This window comes from Protopterus annectens, chromosome 8.part1 (assembly GCF_019279795.1).
Source record: "Protopterus annectens isolate FY-2018-M chromosome 8.part1, PAN1.0, whole genome shotgun sequence".
NCBI classification, from domain to species: Eukaryota; Metazoa; Chordata; order Ceratodontiformes; family Protopteridae; genus Protopterus; species Protopterus annectens.
Window position 1 is genome coordinate 222,812,419 of NC_056742.1, and position 22,812 is coordinate 222,835,230.

Here is a 22,812-nt window from a genome sequence, read left to right on the forward strand (position 1 = left end):
GCACATTTTACACTTAAAATGCTCCAGACCAGAGTAAAACTGCACAAACACAAGGGTTACCATAAACAACATAGACTACAGTTAACACACCTTACATATCTGTATACATTTCTCCAATTATATGTCTGCCTCTTTTATAACTTAATAACCCTTCTCAGAATGAAATATACTTTTTTACTTGGTAACTTAAAATATTCCTCAACTCACTGGGAAGAATGAACTTCAGCCAATAACACACAACAAAAATGTTTTGACATCATGAACATTATGAGTGTGGCACAAACAGTAAATGCACCAACTACAAGATCATCCTGACATACACCCCTGTTAGCTCTGCTAAATGAAAAGCATTGCCCAACGCATTTTGCATGGACAACAATGTCATGACATACATCTTATGCAATAAAACAAACCTAATAATGATTTTATGAAATGCAATTGTGATGACCTAAATAATTTTGTACCAGTTAACTAGGACTTCATATAACCTCCTCCCATCCAAAACTACTGAATAATCACTTATTGCCCTCTACAAAACAGTAAACAGCTGCACTGACAAATTCATCAATAGTGAAAAGTCATGTGTTATGCATAAATGAAATAGCAAAGTTACACCATTAAAAGATTTTCACCAAGAGAAAAGAGCTCACAAAGCCTTCAGACTTTGCCCAAGCCAATGCAACAATACTTAACATCATCTCAAATGAAATTTCCAATAAAACAAACAAAAATAAATAAATAAACAAACCAAAGGACCATGAATGTTTTGTACTACAACAAAAGGCAATCACAATGACAGATCAAGCAAATATCACTAATGCAGTACCATACAGATTTGGAAAAACACTCAAGTCACAAAAGGAAATCCCATCCACATATTCTCAATTTAAAATAACCCCACCTAAAATTGCATCTGAAATGGCCACATCTGATTGTAAATACAAAATGACCAGTTCTTTGAGACTAGGTGAGATCTCAGAATGGCTAATGTGTGCAGTCAAAATAATATAGTATACTACCGTACCCACCTAGAAAATTAAAAATAAGGACACATCCCTGATATCTGAAAACAGGTTATTATAGTCCCAGTCCAAAAGTAGTCTATTTCTTAGACCACTTAATATTTCCCACTACTATTTCATCCCAGCGCACCCATCTAAAGTTTTTTTTTTTTTTTTTTTAATTGGCTTAATAATTGTTCATGTTATTCTGTGCCTCCTTGTGTGGTTGCTTTTGAACTTTAAACAGCCATGGAAGCAGTGAAGAACATATTGTTATGGACTAAAGACATTTTTCCTTCCAAGTAATGCCAGTAATCTTATGGATATAACATTTTATCCATTTGTCTAATGCAATTGCTAAGTTATCATAAATGATAGATGGATAAAGATTAAGTAATTATCACTGAGTGGTAGTAGTAAAAACAACTAGCTGTTAGTGTTGATGTGAAACATGTATAGACTTGAAGAAAGAAATATTCACTTTTCAAACTGGAATTGTATTATTCTATCTTAAATGCTTGTGTTAGTCGGAATAAAGAAGGCTAATTCCTCAAGGCTCGTGAATTAGAACAGCTGGCATTTGTTTTTTTGGAGTGTGAGAAACCCTATAGGTACCACAAGATCATAGTGTGTGTGTGTGTGTGTGTGTGTGTGTGTGTGTGTGTGTGTGTGTGTGTGTGTGTGTGTGTGTGTGTGTGTGTGTCTGTGTCTGTGTCTGTATTTGCAATGTCTTAGCCAATTTACAGCTACTGTTCATAAGATAATGTTGAAAGGTGCTGGGTTGACACTCTCTCTCTCTCTCTCTCTCTTTCTCTCGCTATCTCTCCCTCTGGAAACATAGTGTAAAATTATTTAGGTGTGAAAGGCATTGGTCTGAGAGTTATGTGATGCTTGACTCCTTTAATGGGATCTGATGATCCTCAAAATTATCACCTGTAGCTGAAAGGCCTAGAGTTACCTTAACTTCCATCTTAGGACGGGCATCAATGTAATCTTCCATAAATGTTACCAAGCCATATTTTAAATGTTTCTTTTCCAGTATATGACTTTAAATTCATCTAAGTCTGTTATTTCTTCTCAGTTTTCCTCAACTGTTAAAGTATTTTTTAAATATGCCAGGCATTTTTTGAACAGGTTCATATACTGACAATCTGACAAAAATATGTTTGCATTTGAAACCATCAATGCATCTCAATCATTATATTATACCATGGAAAAATACTTTTTTTTTCATTAAGATCTTAAGCAGTGCACAAAACAAATATTAATGTATTTCTTAGCTGTCCCAGAAAGATTTGTTTAGGTGAAGAAACAATCGATCATTTGCTATTCACAGCCTTCTGAAATGTGTATACTTCTCTATCATTATTGTCTAACTGAGAATGTTTAAGGTGTTTATGCCACTGGGAACCCTTTACATCTCTACCAGTTTGCAACTGTTTTATCAGATATAGCACTCCAAGACATTTCCAGTCTTGTTCCTATTTACCTTTCTTTTTCATTTTCATGGCATCTGTCTGTTGGGTAGAAAATTATTTTAATACTTAGTAACTCCTAAAGATGGATCACCATTAGGTTTTCCTTCTATAGTTTTGAGATAGATATTTTTCTTTCAAGCTACATATGATAATATAGGTAGCAAAGAGGCACCAATAGCTATATGTTTGCATGTGTACTTCTACCATGATATAATATGGGTCTATAGTTTGTAGTCGACTGCTTAGCTTGTTGAACGCCTAAATGTCGACATATAAGTGTCGAAAACTTACAATCTCGAAGGGCCAGGTAAGCCAATTCTTTCACTGGGAAAGAATTTGCTTGGACATTATTGGGAATTTTCCCTTTACGCAATGTGGAGCGATCTCAGAGTTGGTATATTTAGTTAGGGGGGTGTAGGGGCCAACCCCCCCACACTTTATTATGGCTTGGAAGTTTATGTTAGTGTGGCATGGCCAAAAGAAATTGTTTCCTGATGAAAAAAATTCGCTTACCTGGCCATTCAAGTTTGTTTGTTTTTGAACCTTAGCTGTCGACGTTTATGTGTAAGAAAAGATAAGTGGTCGATTAGATAATATAGACCCTATAATTCTGGATCCATATTCTTCTCTATCTTCAAGGACAGGAAAACTGATCGGCTACCAGCATGGAAATGTAAAGGTGGGTATGGTAAAACCACATATGTGGAATATGGTTATTTTTAATTCATTGATAAATGCTCAGAAAATACAAACTTATTGTGCCGGATGTATTAATAATGTACTGATGTTCTCTTTACTCATATGGTCAGTGTCCTATCCATGACAGTTGACTGATCCATAATGGTTAGCAACAACCTTCTCTAATCCCCAAAAATGGGTTTTTGAAACTCTTCAAAAAGAGTTTATAAAGGGTGCTGTAAGAATGCTTTTTCATAAAATTGTAAATGTGCTCATAAATCATGCCCTAAAATGCCATCCCATTTTCCCTCTTCAAAATAACTCTTACAGCTATTTCACCTTTTATATATGAAATTAGGTTTAGATCCAACAATTTTGTGTACTCAGTACTAGATGCAAAGATATTCCATTCTTATCTAAAAAAAAAAACTTTTTTTTTAAGTTTGATATCAATGAATTTGGCTAAAGGGTATGTTTTTGACCATCCATGCCTAGTACAGATTAAAGAGAAGGGTCCAACAAATCCTTGTGGATTCCTGGTATTTCAAACATAGTGGGTGCAACAGGTTTAATGATTCACAAAATATTATACAGACTGATGTCAATATGCCCCTATGTTAACAGATCATATAAAAATTGATCAATTTACTGGTATGAAATATTGATGATAATTGACACTTTTTTATATGCATCCTCATACAATATACCCAAAAATTTGTTCACATAGTCAGAATGGTTAATAAGCACCCACCCCTACCCTTGTTGGGTTTCATATTTCATCCACAAACTTTAAGTAGTTTTCATTCATCATTATTTGAATCGTACAATGGACCCTTGCTTTTGGTTTTCAAAATCCTCCTAATGTTATTTTCATAAACCCTCTCAAAAATCTGCACAGTAGGGTGGGTAGGAAGATTAAAAGTACTACATCTAGAAAAAGTTGATGATGTAGCATCACAGTGACTATCACTTTTAGCGAACCAAATGGCCAGTGAAAAGTTTTAATTCCAGAAAGATGCGTGCTTTTAGACAGAACAAAAATAAATCCATGCAGAAATAGATTAGCATATGCCATGGTAATCAACTGATCACTATAATTAAATATTTTAAAGTGATGATTCAGATTGTAAATAATATTAAAATAATCTACCTCATATTTCATCTTGATGCAGCTCTACAACTTTTCGGGTGACCAAGATACCTGACAATTCCTCTCTCAAGCCCCTGTCTCAATGTAACTATGGTTTTGATGGTTCAACCACTCTATCTTCCAGGGGAGTAGGATAGTTTAAAGAGGAGACATCATGTATATTCTGAACATTGTCCAATGTAGAAGGATGCTTCTCCTCTTAATGTATCATTCTGGGTCTATGATCAGACCATGTGATGGAACAGAGCTGATCGTTGGTATATTTCTAATTATCCCTATCTAATTTTCTTCCCTTTCCTTTTGAGCATGAACTGTATTGCACTGGAAATCACTTTTGATAAAAAATGCTTTTGTACTTGGCTCCATAAGAGCTACAATCCAAGTCTTAAGAAAGATGGTGTTTAAAGAGTAATCCAAAAACTCCAAGGAAAGGGTGCCACAGAAACAAGAACCAGTAAAACCACAACAGGCACCCAAAGAGGCAGAAGGTAATAATAAAACATGAGCCTGTAGGTATAAGCAGCAGCAGGCTTAATCACGTAAACGCCACACAATACAAAGCATTTTCATCCACCAGACTTCTTCAGATGTAAAATGAATGAATTGTGTATTGCTTTGTATTGTGTGGCATTTATGTGATTAAACCTGCTGCTGCTTACACCTACAGGCTCATGTTTTATTATTACCTTCTGCCTCTTTGGGTGCCTGTTGTGGTTTTACTGGTGTTTAAAGAGATGACATGAACCACATATTTGTCCGTCTCTCACAAACTGTGTTTCAGCAATATCTGCATTAGTTCACAACCATGCCTGTCAAACACACATAAAAGATCTTTATGAAGCCCAAACCCATCTGTCAAACTGAAAGTGTTATGCAGTCACAACAATAAATGTTTTCTGATTGCAAATTATAACATTTTAACAAATTATTTTCAAACAAGACAAGTTGTGAATCCAAGGTTTAAAACCCACAGATATATCACAACTAAGCTCCATTCTAGCCATAAAATATTCTTGCTGTTATCTTGCCTCAGACATTCTGGAATCACCAATCCACCAGTCTCTCCAGACCATCATGCTGTGAAGAAGAAATGCTTTAGAACATAACCCAGACTGTCTAACCTTCTTTACTTTGCAAAAGCTACTACCTGTATTCGAATAGTCCTATAAAGGGCTGTTCTCAATAATACTGTTGTGCTTTTGCAAAAATGTATTTATTTATTTATTTATTTGTACATAAATATCTTTATATAATACCTTATATAGCATTAGAACTTTTATGACAAGCCATGAAACCTCTTCCACCTTCAGTCTATTGTGTCCTACATCAAACTCCCTAACAACTGCCTGTAATTACATAGTTTATTAAATAGATTAATACCGTGATAATACACATTTGGATTTTACACTAGTCTAGGCTATAATTTTTTTCTCAGAAAAAGAACTCTCAAAATACCCGGTTTATTTATTAAATATGCTACTCTGTGCCTGTCTGGCTCATTTCATAAAGACCTTTCCACAGATTCATGAAACTCTGTGCAAGAATAAGACCTAACCTTGCACGGAGTGGTTCGTATCTGTTTAGAACAGCAGCACTCCTTGCATATTCATGAAGGCATGCTTCTGTTTAAACTACATGGACACGAAGCATGAACGATTGTAGGGGGCATGTCCAAGTAGTGCATGGACACTTAATACACCCCCTGCACTTAGAAAGTGCCATATGGCACTCTCTAAGCTGAACTGGCATAATTTTAGAGCTTTACTCTAATATTATGCCAGTATTTCAGTGTCCGCGGACACTGAAATGAAAAAATGATAATTTCAGTGTCCACGGACACTGAAATAAAAATGGCAACAAGAAAGCAATGCAGAGGGTGTGAGACAGGTTCTGTGACACACACCCTGCATTGCTAAAGTGCAGTATGATACTTTTGTAACCTGCTAAAGCAAGAACTGTGTGCAAATGCACCCATAATGGGGGATAAATCCCCCAAAAGTGAAAAAGAACAAGTACAGTCACACAAACAGAGAAAGTTGATAGAGAACAGGCATGAATCACATAAGGGTAGAAGTCTGAAAGCAAATGTATGGCAATATTCCCTCACAACAGTGCATGTTAACAAAGGCACAAATGATGGGAGGAATAAATACTACATTAGGGACATGCCTGAAAAACTGCCCTCACACAATTAGAAAGTTTGCAAGCTGACACAACCACAATCCAATTTATTGTTAGCGCTTTCGTATAGCCAATGCTTATACTTCTTCAGACATATTTTTTATCCACATTTCTCTGTTTAAAAAGCATCACAAATTCTTCAATCAGCCCATTTAGGACTCATTATTCAATTAAAACAAATTCATTGTTGAATAACAATCCAATTTATTGTTAGCGCTTTCGTATAGCCAATGCTTATACTTCTTCAGACATATTTTTTATCCACATTTCTCTGTTTAAAAAGCATCACAAATTCTTCAATCAGCCCATTTAGGACTCATTATTCAATTAAAACAAATTCATTGTTGAATAACTTGTTAGTATTTAAAGGTACACCTGGAAAATAAAACCATGCAACCTACTAAACATAAAATACACTGCTCAGCAAAAAGAGCATTGTGTAGATGTCACTTAACAGTAATTACCATCTCCATGGTAACAAAGAAACTTGAAACTTGAAATTTTAAAAAACACACCGAAAAATTAATGGAATTACATTTGTAGCACTCTTCTTAATACTAGAAATTGAATCTCAAGAAACCACACCTTATATATTCTGACTTATAAGGTTCTCATTTGGCTAGTGACTTTAGTTTTAATAAACATTTGATTGAACATTTTTCATTTAGACCAGGATTCGTATGTGCATCTGTCTGCATTTGACAAATAAGTTCCCGCTCTTCTAATTTAAGATTCCAAGGACCCCCCCACTGACATTTCTGAGGACTTGGTCTATTATTGTAAATTTAAAAGAATGTGACTGAAATCAATAATGTGTTTAGCCAAGGCATTGGTAATAGTATTTCTAGATATACAATATATGTGTTCATATATTCGTTGTTTAAAAGGACATTCTGTTTTGCCCAAATAAAAGGCCGAACATTGGAGACAGGTAGCTAGATATACTATGCCTTGGCTTTGACAATTAAACCGGCCTTTTATAGTATATTATCTACCTCTGATACAAACATGTGTCCCTACATGAATATATTTGCAGTAGTGACAACGTCCACATTTGTGCATCCTCCAGTTGGATTTGGGGTGCTTGCTATGGGTTTCAAACAAAGTTTTCAAATTCGCCCCTCTTTTGTATGTCACTAAGGGGCCAGTACCCAAACTTTCCATAGTGATTCAGTCCTCAACCATGAAATTCCAGTTGTTAACCAGAATTTTCCTCAGATTAAAGGCATCCATTGAGAATTGCGTCAGGAAACTAGTGACATAATTATTGCCTACTTCCCTACTAGTAGCTACATATCTTACTGGAGAGCTAGGTAACAGTGGGATTTCATCCATGTCACTGTACTCTTCGGACAAGAGAGGCTTAAAATGGCCAGTTTCTCTGTTATGGCTAACTTCTTTAATTGAATCATCTATAAGGGAACTTGGCTAAGCACGTTTTACAAACATATTCCTAAGATTTTCACATTCTATGAGAAAATCCTCATTGCTAGAAATCATTCTCGAAGCCCTAACTAGCTGCCCCTTGACTACAGCTCTCTTCTGATAGAAAGGGTGGCAACTTTCAAAATGCAAGAAAGAATTAGAATATGTAGGCTTCATAAAGATGCATGTAGCATATCTATTGAAAGCTGCATCTTTCCAGAGCCATATGTCCAGAAAGCTAATTGCCTGTTCATCAAATTTGAAATTGAACTCCAAAAAATTAGTGAATGATGTCATGATCTCAACTAATCTTCGTGCATGTTCCTCATTCCCTTTTAGAAGGAAGAACATATCAGATTGGTACCTCATGTACCAGACTACACTCTCCTTAACGATGGAATGTGGGAAAAGGTGTATTTGCTCCCAAAATGCCATGACAGCATTAGCAAAACTGGCACCGCAAGGGGAGCCCATAGCAATGCCTGATTTTTGAGGAAAATATTCTTCCTTGAATATGAAAAAATTATTATTTAACACTACCTCTAACAATGCGATGACTAAATCAATATCTGCCCCTTCCGTTTGTTTAAGTAAAAGAAAATCACAAACCCATTCAAGGCCTAAATCCTGGGGAATGACTGTGTATAGATCTTTAATATCTACAGTCAAGAAATTGTATGAAAGGTCAAATTCTAGTTTATTAAGACTTTCCAAAAAAGCCCAGGAATCCCTACAAATTTGTGCTTCAGATTTTAACAAAGGTTTGAGTCTAGAATCAACGCATTTGGCACAAGTGTGGGAAACAGATTGACGGCCATCAATGATTGGGCGGAAGGGCGGATCCAGTAAGTTTTTATGTATTTTTGGGACTCCGAAAATAACTTGAATTAGGGGGGCTGGCATGGTTAGATATTGGTATGTGTCACTGGAAATGGATGTGTCAATAAAAAAGTCACTTAGAAACATTTTAATACGTTGGTATGCCTGATTGCGTTCGTTTATGGATACCTTTATGTAATTAGTGCTTGTTAACATGTTATCCGTTTTACTATTGTACCATGTATCCTCCATAAACACAATTCCCCCTCCCTTGTCCAGTTGCATGACCCGGATGTTTTGTGATTTTATAAAATCAATGAATTCCCACTGAACTTTTGTGATTTTGTTACGAAACTTGTCACAATTGTTTAAGAGGTTGAGTAACTCTCTAATATGCATTTCACTGGCTTTCTCAAATATTGCCAGTGTTCCCTGCAATGGTGGGTTAAATATACTAGACATGCACTCATCAGAAACTATGTTGTTATTAACTCCAAACATGATATTTAAATTAAGTTTCCATACATAAAATTTCAAATCACACAGTGTTCCAGCTATAATAGCCCTAGAACTGGGTACAAACTGGGTACAAAGTTAAAACATTTAGACAAAAAGTCACATTTGAAGCCTATGATGTCATCAGCAAAGGCCGGCGAGGAGTTGTCAATTGCCATGGCAGCCAAAGCGTGTAATACAGGATGGCGAGGCAAAGAAGGAGGATCAGGGTAAGCAATTTTCTGAGCATGATGAGCTTGATCTCTTTTGAGTTTTCGAGTTTTAGTGTCCAAAATCTTAGAGATCAGCACTTGGATACTGGAAAAAGTCCTTTTAAACTCAAATTCATACCGGCCGAATTCAGGGTCAGTTTTGATTTATTATCAAGCGCTACCAGTTGTAATTGTAGTTCCCTCATTTGTTTTTCATAGTTGTTAATTAATAAATCTAACAAGTCAAGACCTTGCTTGTTAAATAGGTCTAGCAATTGTGAGTGAAACTCAGAATTTTTCATAACTCCTGATGGATATTTCCACTTTCTTAGACCCTTATGGACTATTTTTTGCTTAATACATTCCCTAAAATACAAAATTTCAACTTGAAGTTTTTTGTATTTGACTAATTTATTATCAAAATCTTTCAATTTAGAAACAATGTTATTTGAATTGAGGGAATTGTTCGTTTGTATATTGGAACCCTCCAACCTGAATAAGGCAGGCATGTTGAAAAATTCAGTCAAGGATGGTATTGCCGATCTGTCAGGATTAATGCTGTTGTTATCCTGTGAGGTAATTATCACATTAGGTGATCCATTAAATCCTGCAGATCTATCGGGAAATAGTACAGGAGTAGTAACAATTCTTCAAATACTGTGTGTACTCACTGTGTTAGAAACAGGCTGAACAGTGGATTTAAATAAATTGTCCTGTTGAGTAATACACTTAGACAGTTCATCTACATGACCAGATAGCTGTTGAATGAGAGCTGTTAAGGCCCCTATGGCATTCACCTCAGGTGAGGAACCGCTGCTCTGCTAGCTTCTTGCTCCTGAGAAAATAGTAATTGAGGAGGCAGTCCAATGCCAGTTGCCATAACTTACTTAGACAAGTAAAAAGGAACATGAACCAACTGCAAACTATGAAAAAACAAAATAGGCAAGCTGACACGACCACAATCCAACTTATTGTTAGTGCTTTCGTATAGCCAGTGCTTATACTTCTTCAGACATATTTTTTATCCACATTTCTCTATTTAAAAAGCATCACAAATTCTTCAATCAGCCCATTTAGGACTCATTATTCAATTAAAACAAATTCACTGTTGAATAACTTGTTAGTATTTAAAGGTACACCTAGAAAATAAAACCATGCAACCTACTAAACATAAAATACACTGCTCAGCAAAAAGAGCATTGTGCAGATGTCACTTATACAGTAATTACCATCTCCACGGTAACAAAGAAACTTGAAACTTGAAATTTTAAAAAACACACATAAAAATTAATGGAATTACATTTGTAGCACTCTTCTTAATACTAGAAATTGAATCTCAAGAAATGACATATTATATATTCTGACTTATAAGGTTCTTATCTAGCTAGTGACTTTAGTTTTAATAAACATTTGATGAAGTTATTCAGCAGTGAATTTGTTTTAATTGAATAATGAGTCCTAAATGGGCTGATTGAAAAATCTGTAATGCTTTTTAAACAGAGAAATGTGGATAAAAATATGTCTGAAGAAGTATAAGCATTGGCTATACGAAAGCACTAACAATAAGTTGGATTGTGGTCGTGGCAGCTTGCCTATTTTGTTTTTTCATAGTTTGCAGTTGGTTCGTGTTCCTTTTTACTTGTCTAAGTAAGTTATGGCAACTGGCATTGGACTACCTTCTCAATTACTATTTTCTCAGGATCAAGAAGCCAGCAGAGCTAGAGGTTCCTCACCTGTGGTGAATGCCGTAGGGGCCTTAACAGCTCTCATTCAACAGCTATCTGGTCGTGTAGATGAACTATCTAAGCGTATTACTCAACAGGACAATTTACTTAAATCCACTGTTCAGCCTATTTCTAACACAGTGAGTACACACAGTATTGGAAGAAGTGTTACTACTCCTGTACCATCTCCTGATAGATTTGCAGGATGTAATGGAGCACCTAATGTGATAAATATAACAGCAGCACTAATACTGACAGATTGGCAATACCATCCTTGACTGAATTTTTCAAAATGCCTGCCTTATTCAGGTTGGAGGGTTCCAATATACAAACAAACAATTCCCTCAATTCAAATAACATTGTTTCTAAATTGAAAGATTTCAGTAGTAAATTACTCAAATACAAAAAACTTCAAGTTGAAATTTTGTATTTTAGAGAATGTGTTAAGCATAAAATAGTCCCTAATGGTCTAAGGCAGTGGAAATATCCATCAGGAGTTATGAAAAATTCCCAGTTTCACTCACAATTGCTAGAACTATTTAACAAGCAAGGTCTTGACTTGTTAGATTTATTAATTAACAACTACGAAAAACAAATGAGGGAACTACAAGTACAACTGGTAGCACTTGATAATGAAATAAAAACTGACCCTGACTTCAACCGGTATGAATTTAATTTTAAAAGGACTTTTTCCAGTATCCAAATGCTAATCTCTAAGATTTTGGACACTAAAACTAGCAAACTCAAAAGAGATCAAGCTCATTATGCACAGAAAATTGTTTACCCTGATCCTCCTTCTTGGCCTCTCCATCCTGTATTACACGCTTTGGCTGCCATGGCAACTGACAACTCCTCGCCGGCTTTTGCTGATGACATCATAGGCTTCGAATGTGAAGCCGCCGATGAACTCAATGGAGTAGTGCATAGGAGTGATAGGATTAGAAACAATCAGGAACACCATTTAGCAGACTCCTCGGGTGCAACATGTTTTCAAAATTCAAACAACAATGGGCAGGATTTTCAATTGCAAAACAACAGGAATACCAACCAGTCGTATCGCAACAACAATCCTCCCAAACAACAGAGGAAGACGAACAACCGGAGGAGTAGATAACATATTCTGAGCATGAAACTGGACAATATTTGATGGAGAATAACCTTTCTATCCATCATAGTACCCAAGGTGACGTTAACATTTTTAATTTTTGCTCCTTGAGTATTCCACAGGACATGGTGAACTTTTTGTCTAAAGGTTTTAATTTTGTACCCAGTTCTAGGGCTAATATAGCTGGAACACTGTGTGATTTAAAATTTTATGTATGGAAACTTAATTTAAATATCATGTTTGGAGTTAATAACAACATAGTTTCTGATGAGTGCATTTCTAGTGTGTTTAACCCACCATTGCAGGCAACATTGGCAATTTTTGAGAAAGCCAGTGAAATGCATATTAGAGTGTTACTCAACCACTTAAACAATTGTGACAGGTTTCGCAGCAACATCATGAAAGCTCAGAGGGAATTCATTGATTTTATAAAATCACAAAACATCCGGGTCATGCAACCGGACAAAGGAGGGGGAATTGTGTTTATGGAGGAGACATGTTACAATAGTAAAATGGATAACATGTTAACAAGCGCTATTTACGTAAAGGTATCCATAAACGAACTCAATCAGGCATACCAATGTATTAGAATTTTTCTAAGTGACTTGCTTATTGACACATCCATTTCCATTGACACATACCAATATCTAACCATGCCAGCCCCCCTAATTAAAGTTATTTTCGGAGTCCTAAAAATACATAAAAACTTACTGGATCCACCCTGTTAAACCCATGTGCTTCAACAAAGGATTATTTTAAGGGTGTGCACACTTATGCAACCAGCTTATTGTATTTTTTTTTTATTTTTTATATTTTCCCCTAAAAGATGTTTTGTTTTTCAATTTAATTATACAGGTTATAGGCCACATTAAAGGTGGGAACAGTTTTGAAATGATTTATTCTGGTCTCATTTTTTATATTACAAAAACATGTCATTTTGACAGGGGTGTGTACACTTTTTATATCCACTGTATGTCAAACACATAACACTGTCCGAGTTAAAATTACCCAGGAACTCCATGTCCACACAAACCCTATTAGACTGGCATTAATCTAAATGTATAACAGCAATACTTACATTTTGTCCCTATGTTTGGAACATTCGCTCCCATTCTGTTGTTCTGTCTCCAAGTTTTGGTTGTAAGAGGTATTTCCAAATATCCCCTGTGATGCTTTTGTTCACTCACCTCCATGAAGTTCTCCTCACTGGCAAAGAAAAAGGCCAAAGATCACATGACATACTCAACGATAGGGGTGTGGTGCCATGCCATTGGCTATATGAATAACAACACAGCTGTCCTGCATGCAATTATCAAGGGGGGACACCAATTGGTGCACAGACCATCAGCTGTTCATGAGCATTGCCTACAAAAGGCAAGCTGCTGCCTATGCAAAACAGATGTACATCCTACATCCTTGAGAGAGAGAGAGAAACAGTGAAAAGAAAAATAAAAAACAAGCAGGACATAACCACCTACACTTGAATAAAACAAACAGGTATGTCAAACAAGTAAGCATGTAATGGACTGCAGTAGGTGGTATGTAAGAATGGAAAATAGGAACTGTAACAGATATGTCTCAACAAGACTTACTGTACTGATGTATTGCTCATCAGACCCATGGCCATAGCATTTGGGTCTGTCTGCAGTGATATAGATCATAGATCAGGTCCCTGAGTCACCCCAGAAAAGGATGGCTCACATATGACTACTACTGCAGTGTGTGTTAAACAATACTGACTGTGAAAATGCTAGGCCAGCTACTGGGATGTCGTACATATCTATATCTTACTTGTGAATACAACCATGATATACTTGGTTGACTGAGAAATGTGTGAGACCTATACATGGTATTTTCATAGTAAAGTACTGTTGCACACTTGTGTATTGAACTGCATGTGATATACTGAGCTCATACCACTAAGCTCTCCAGTGTTATACACACTGACCATATGTGTGCCTCATATTTGTAGTCATTTACTCATACAGTTGTGTTATGTCTGGTAAATCATTGGCAAATCTGTGAAAACTGACATTACAACATCTCCTTCTTTTTATTATGGCTGTTCCTCTTGGGGTCACCACAGTGGATCATCTGTTGCCATTTCTGCCTGTCCTCTGTATCCTGCTCTGTCACACCAACCACCTGCATGTGCTCTCTCACCACATCCAGAAACCTTATCTGAGGCCTTCCTCTTTTCCTCTTACCTGGCAGCTTCATCCTTACCATCCTTTTCCCAATATACCCAGAGTCCCTCTGCAGCACATGTCCAAACTGATGTAATCTTGGCTCTCTGGCTTTGTTTCAAAACCATGCAACATGGGCTAACCTATCATGTACACATTGCTAATCCTGTCCACCCTTGTCACAACCATTGCAAATCTGAACATCTGTAACTCTGTGAACTAGTCCATTACTTTAAAGTCTGAGGCTTAGAAATGGCACAAGACACCAAGGCTCAAATTTAACAATTTATTAAACAAAAACTCACTAGATAAACAGAAAAAAAACCTAATAAATCATGTACTTACAAGTATATGCATAAACAAAATCATCTTTGCCACTGATAGGGAGACTTCAATCCTATTCAGTGCAGCTATCTGTTCAGTAAAGGCAGGGCCAACACTGGCAAAATGGCTCTATGCTCAGTTCAGGCTGATGCTGTGATCAAATCCGGATGATGATTTCTGTTTTAGCCTTTGAGCTTTTTATAGTCTTGAACAAACAATAAGGTCAATAGGTTCAACTAATGACATATTGATCACAAGCTTATCATGAGTTGACGGAATATTTTAGAAAATTACAGATCATTTCCTATGTTGTAAACAAGTCTCGTAATGTCTGGTCATATGCCTTTCTTCCCTTTTCTAAAGAACAGTTAGCTCACAAATGTGTGATATAGTTTGTTATTGGAATTCCCCATATACTGGTAAACATCTTCTAAGCTGATACAGGTCAACAACAGTTCAGTCATACCAGTAATCAGTGAGCAAGGCCTGCTCTTAAGCACATTGTATTGTTACAATATTAGCAGGATATAGTGATTAGCAGCATATAGTGAGGTAGATAATGAAACATACACAGTGGTATGTGGCTCAAGGCATAACAAAAACAAGGCAGACTGTGTGGATCCATCACAGACCACCCCTTGCATCGAGCAACATACGCTGTGTATCCCTTATGAGAGTTAAAACTGACAACATCAATTTGTATCTTTTCATTACTTTACAGTAAATGCAGCATGACACTAAGCAAAATAACACTGCAACTTTTGTGGTCAATAGTAAGGGATGCAACAACAAATTAAACCACAATGAAGCTTTAGATGACCACATAAAAATATCATACCAATGCAAAACAGTTATATTCTGTATTTCATTTGCAATTTTTACAATGGTACCTTTATTTTTAATCATTTTAATCACTGTTTGATGCACATCATTTAGTGTTTTATTTAATAGTTGCAACATTATTTGTCCTTCCCGCTTAATATGTAGAAAGTCCGGGTGGACTAGAGATGGCCATCTAAAAGTGTGTACTGGTTCTAAGCTAGCATTAAATGTGATGTCCATTCATCTAGTCAATTTAATAAGTTCTCCAGTACAAAAATCAATAATTGCATGGATATTACTTTTACAGTATGCTCCACCATTTGTGATTATCCCATCACTCCAGGCTAATTTACAGGAGGATATCACACAAACTGCGGTATCATTTGGTTGGTAGATGTCCATACCATTTACTATATACCTGTGCCAGGTGCATTCCCCAGTTCCATTATGCAAGCATGGGTGAGGCTTCCGTTTCACCATTATGCATACCCACCCCTGGGTCCAGGTCTCACAACCTGCCAAATTAATGGGTACATCATTATAATTAATCAAAGTAGACTCAATTTGAGGTACCCACCAATTATTTCCAAATTGCAAGGGCAATGTAACAAATGGACAGACCTTCTTTGTTCCTTTTTTACTAGCAAGATAGTCAAAAATCAGTATACAAGACTTATTTTACATGCAAAGTCTACTGGCTTTAGCCAATGATACAGTTGCTGTTCCCTTTGCCAATGGGCTGCCTTTTTAGCCCCCTAAGTTTGAGTAAATTGCAAATACTGTTGATTATCAGCCAATTGGGATAGAATACAAAAGGTTTGATTTACGTCTGTTGTGAGGTTATTTAAAATCTGTTCTGTATATGTATTAGCACGTTCAATCCACCTCCACATGACAGTTTGAGCTAAAATACTGTTTACTGTTCTTTGTCCCAGTTCGGGATCATGATCTGCTAGTAGCTTAAAGGCCATATTTAGGTCAGTACTCAAACGGCCCAATTTGCTACGTAGGGTATCTATATCTAAACTGTTTAAGAATCCAGTCCCTTTTCCGACTGCACCTAGTACAGTACCAAGAATACCTGGAACATTAAGTTTATTCCTTTTATATTTGTAATGTCTATACTTTATATGCAAGGAATTAACTGGCCATAATTTTACAATTTTACAATGTGGGTACCTGGTAGTGATATCAACTGCTGTCATGTTAATTATCATTTTAATACGTTGTATAACTCTAGCACTACTTACAGTTTTACATCCTCTTGTAACATTAACACATGTCCCAAACCATCAAGTACAGTTGAACTATTGTCCATGGCATATATCTCCAAACTTGGAGATAGGGTTTCTGCGGTGTCATTTCCCCTCTGAAATTCAGCTATGCAGGAGGAATCTAATGGAAACTTGGCCAGTGAAAATCCCGACTCATTTAGTTTTTGGTATAAACCTCCTAAAGGGTTGGAAGTGCACTTTTCAGGATGTCTATCATAGCTTAGTCTACATACAGAGTGATGCTCCAAGTTAGGGCAGGTTTTGGTGTCATTGCATATAGATCGTCCCCCAATTTCCAGTAAAAGTCACAGTCTGCCATTAGATTTGCAACATCTTCCTCATCAAATAGAGGGATAGTATCAAGACAGTCATATGGCCCATGTAAGTGTTGTCGTCAGAAAAGGTTGGCACCTTCCCAAACAGTGGTAATACTTTATGGAGAGGAAATTACAATGTTTGTTTAGCAGAATCAAGTAATACTAAAACGGTATCACCAGGTCCATCACAAATCACAGACCCATGTTAATTTGGCTGATTGGGTGTGGTCATTATAACTCTCATTCCCAGCCATTTGCTTGGTTTAGTATCACAGTTTTGTAGCAAAATAACAGCATCTTGATGCATACAAATTTCTACTAAAGGTTGTCATTTTTGAATCATTTGTGTCTTGTTATCTAAATTGATAGCCTTTCCTATCACTTCTTGGTCTGGCTCTCATAATGTAAAAACCTCCCAATTTTCCCCTAATAGTCCTTTTTGCCCCCAGTGCCAATTTTCTGGGAGATAGAGTTTCCAACCTGTCTCAGCTAACACTATATTTTGTGCTGGCACTCTTTGTTCAGTCAATGCACATAGCCAGAACCGAGTTTGATCAGCATTTGTCAAAAGAGGGTATATGGCATTTGGGTTCAACTTTTCTAATTTCAAAATACAACAGTTGGACCGAATGTCATTCATATGCATTTGCAAAGGGGTTCCTTGATGCTTTCGAGGCCTATTATTCAGCTGGCTCACAACTAATTCTAATACCTTTGCCCAGCCTCGTAATGTTCCATCACTTGTATTCTTTCGGATTTGTTCTTTAAGGAGGCCATTATACCTTTCAATCAAACCAGCAGCTTGAGGATGATATGGGATATGCAGCCCCCATCGAACTCCATTTTCCTTTGTCCATTCTTGAACTTCTGCTCCAGTAAAGTGACTGCCTTGGTCACTTTGGATTTCACTGGGAATCCCATATGTCAAACATAATTTATTCAATCCTTTTAACACTGCTTGTTGGTTTGCCTTTTTGCATGGAGACACCATTAGTAATCCCGAGTAAGTGTCCACCATCGTTAGGCAATATTGCTGATTTTGATCTAGTGGTAAAGAACCAATGAAGTCTATTTGCCAGATTTGTGCTGAAGAATTGCCTCGGTGAATGTGTCCACATGCTTCTGCCTGCAGTTGCTTTAGTTTATTTCTTTGGCAGATTTCACACTGCCCTATAACATCTGTAGTTATTTCCTTATTCAACTGCATACCATGCCTTCTTGCCCATTCAATTTTTGCATTTCTTCCCAAGTTCCCCCTCTGATCATGGGCCCATCTTGCCATACTAGCACCTTTGATTTTCTCTTCGGAAACACGTACCGCAGCCATCTTGTCTACCTGCTGGTTATGCCTCCTTTCATTTGTCACAAGTGATGCATGGGCATCTACATGTCCAAAACTGATTTTGCATTGTTGAGCTTTGTCCCAAATCTGTTGTCAATCTTCTGAGCCTCCCCACAGAGGTCTACCATGGATCTTCCAATTCTGTTGTTGCCAGACAGGTAACCAGGTTGTCAGTCCCTTAAAAACTGCCCAACTGTCAGTATAGATGTACGCCTCATCTCCAGGTGATAAACTATTAATGACTAGGGCAACAGCTCATAATTCTGCCTGATTATTTGAACCGGCAGTACCTTCATCAAACAACACAGTTTCTGTTCGTGGGCAATAAACCACCGTAGTCCAGGTCCTGCCGTTGGATCCAATTTTAGCAGAACCATCAGTAAACCATGCGTGTTTCTGTTTTTCTGCATCTAAATTATTAAACGGTGATGCTTCAATGATTGGTGACTTCGGAAGCTCATGCCACTGCTGTTCTATCGTATCAGCATCATCCAAAATTACCAGTCCAGCCAACTGTTGTTGTACTTGAGATACTCCAGGTACGATGTTGGCCCTTTGCTGTAAATACTATTTCCATTTTTGTACAGTCGAAGACTGTGCTATTAGAGTTTTCATTAAATTATTATCTCGTAACCACCCCTGGATTGGGTAGTCTATCTTTACTGTCATTGCTTGTTGTTTAGTTAGTCTTTCCACATGAATCAATGCCAGCACATGTTGCTCAAGGGGGCTGTATCTCACCTGTGCTCCAGTTAGGGATTTGGACCAAAATCCCAATGGTCTTTTTTCCCCTTATCATCCAATTTTAGCTCCGATAAAGCCTTAGCTGGACTACGAAGGTCTGCCTTAGGTCTTTCTTGCAAAGACTTTGGGGAAGGAGGGGGTGAAACTTGACATAATACCTTAGCAAAAGGATCCCATTTCCCAAACAATGCTGGCATCATAGTACCGATACACACCTTATTTGGGGTACCTGACACAATATCCTTCTTGCCTATGCCTATATATTTTAAAGGAAAAAACATTAGTTGTTGTTGTGACATTTCTACTGCAAATCTCAATCCCTGCTCGCTGCGCCAAATTGAACTAGTCCATTACTTTAAAGTCTGAGGCTAATACAGAAATGACACAAGACACCAAGGCTCAAACTTAAAAATTTATTAACCAAAAACTCACTAAATAAACAGAAAAAAACTAATAAATCATGTATTTACAAGCATATGCATAAACAAAATCATCCTTGCCACTGATAGGAGACTTCAATCCTATTCAGTGCAGCTATCTGTTCAGTCAAGGCAGGGCCGACACTGGCAAAATGGCTCTATGCTCAGTTCAGGCTGATGCTGTGATCAGATCTGGATGATGATTTCTATTTTAGCCTTTGAGCTTTTTATAGTCTTGAACAAACAATAAGGTCAATAGGTTCAACTAATGACATATTGATCACAAGATTATCGTGAGTTGATGGAATATTTTAGAAAATTACAGATCATTTCCTAAGTTGTACACAAGCCTCGTAATGTCTGGTCTTATGTCTTATTTCCCTTTTCTAAAGAACAGCTAGCTCACAGACTTGTGGTATAGTTTCTTATTGGAATATCCCATATTCTGGTAAACATCATCTAAGCTGATACAGGTGAACAAAAGTTCAGTCATACCAGTTCATAGGTTCAAAGGTTCATAGGTTTATACTAGGCTATCTGCCCTAAGGCATTTATAAGCCTAGCCCAAAGTTTTGTGGCTTACGCCACCCCTTATGTTAAAAAATACTGTGCCCATTAGTTTGTTGTGCCTCTGTCCAGCAGTGACACAGAGATGATTCCCAGGGTAAACCTATGATCTCCCATCCACCGGTCAAGATTTCTCTTGAACAGAGCCAGCGAGGTGCTCTGCCTCACATGGACCGGGATTTTATTCCACAGCATAGGGAGTCTCTGGGTGACAAATCTATCCCTCCAGCATGTCCTATTTATATCCGTGCTAAGGATTAAGTCGCTTGCTCTTGTGGATCTGGTAGATTTGGATTTTTTGAGGTGGGGCATGTCCATTAATTCCGGGTTGGACATGGCCTTGTATGTCAGGCACAGGTCACCTCTGAGCAGGCGGTATGCGACTGAATAGAGCTGGAGTTTCTTCAGTCTGGCAGCATAAGACAGATTTTGGAGTCCCTTTATCCTTTTGGTGAGGAACTTTTGGGGTCTCTCCAATTGCTGCAGGTGTCGGGTGAGATACATCCCGAATGGGGCATTGTACTCAATCATTGGTCTGATAAGTGTAGAGTACAGGGGAACAAAGACCTCACTTGATCTGGATGTGAATCCCTTCATGATCAGGTGGGCAATGTAGAAGGTCTTTCTAACCACTTTCGCAATGTGAGTGTCAAAAGAAAGGCTACTGTCAACCTGGGTCCCCAGGTCCCTGATAACCTCTTCTGTGCTTAATGGATTGCCACCTATATGGTAGCTTGGGGTTACCTTGTTTTTCCCGAAGGGTATGACTATACATTTTTTGGGATTTAACTTCAGGCCATGGCTCTGGCACCAGTTATCAGTTTCCGTGAGACCCCTCTGAAGGATATCTGTGTCCGATGTACTTTCCACTATGGCGCCCAGTTTGCAGTCATCTGCACACTTTGTCAGCCATAGTCCTCCTATGTTTGCCTGTACTTCTGAGAAGTAGATGCCGAACAACAGGGGGCCAAGGACTGAGCCCTGTGGGACACCACTTGTGACCAGCTTGGAGTCTGACATGGCGCCAGCAACTCTAAACCTGTGGGTTCTGTCCTTTAGCCAGTTTGCAACCCATCTTGTGACATATGGGTTTACATTTAAGCTGGTAAGTTTCTCTATAATACCCGAGTGGGGTATTGTGTCGAAGCTTTTGCAAGGTCAAGGTAGGCTGTATGGACTGCCTTTCCCTCATCAATGGCCTTGGTGACTGTTTCGAAGAAGTCGACCAAGTTCAAAAGGCATGATCTGCCCTTGACAAAGCCAAACTGGGTCGGGTCCAATGTCTGCAAGTCCCCTATGTCTTTGTTTATGAGTTCCATTATGATCCTCTCCATAGCTTTGCAGACCAGGCTTGTTAAGCTTATGGGGCGGTAATTACCAGGGTCCGTAGAGGTACCGCCTTTGTGGAGTGGGACCACAGTTGCCGTACGCCACTCCTTGGGCACGTATCCTGTGGTAAAGCTGAGATTAAACAGCTGCCTTATATGCGGGTTTAGTTCCTCGTTAAGTTCGTGTAGCAGACAGCCGGGGACACCATCCGGTCCCACTGATGCTGTGTTTTTAGCTTTAGAGAGAGCAGCTTTCACCTGCGCATTTGAGATGTCTGGGAGGCTACACTCCGCTGGGATAGGTATCTCTCCTTTTGGGGGGGAGAGGGGGGTGAAGTTTGCACTGAACCTGTCTACCAGTATGTTGGCAATGTCTGTGGGTTCAGTGATTTTTGTATCATTTTGGACTAATTCTGTGCATATCTGGGAGTTTCCACCCAGGTTTCTAACATAGCTGAAGAAGGCCTTATGATTGTCTTTTGAATCTATTGCAATTTTTCTCTCAAAGTTGGCCTTGGATGATTTTATAAGTGCTCATATTTTTTTACTAATAATGATCAAGGGTGTCTTCTCTTTTATGGATTTTGCTCTATCATGTAACAGCTTTCTTGTCTTATTGTAAAGTTTGTTTATTGCTGGGGTCCACCAGACTGGACGTTTGCCCTTGGTGGAAAGAGTCTTGGTTTTATTAGGGATTGCCTGATCCATGCAGTCCTGGAGGTGTTCGTAGAAGGCATTTGTAAGGGCTTCCGCAGCTTGGGTTGTGGTTTCCACTGGCTCGGGGGCCTTGAAGGATACTACACCAGTCTTGAGTAGTGTGAAGTTTGCTTTAGAGAAATTCTTCACTGTGGTCTTTTTTGTTTGGGGTGGGGGCTGGATGTGGATTTCCAGTGAGATAAGTTTGTGATCTGATCTCACCAATGAGGGATATACTTCCGGTGTGGAGCATTTTGTCCCCATGTTTGTGATGATGAGATCTAGTATATTTTCTCCTCTTGTGGGAACGGTGACTAGTTGTTCCATGGCATTTGAATTTATGAACTCCAGGAACCTTTGGGCTAGAAAGTTGGGGCTTGAGTAATGTTCCCAGTCTATATTTGGGTAGTTGAAGTCACCCAATATAATGGTGTTTGGAGATACATTTATGTGTGGGGTTCCTGAGTTTGAGAGGGTGGCCTGTAGCATGCTACAAATTGTAGAGCAGTTTTGCCTATGGTTAAT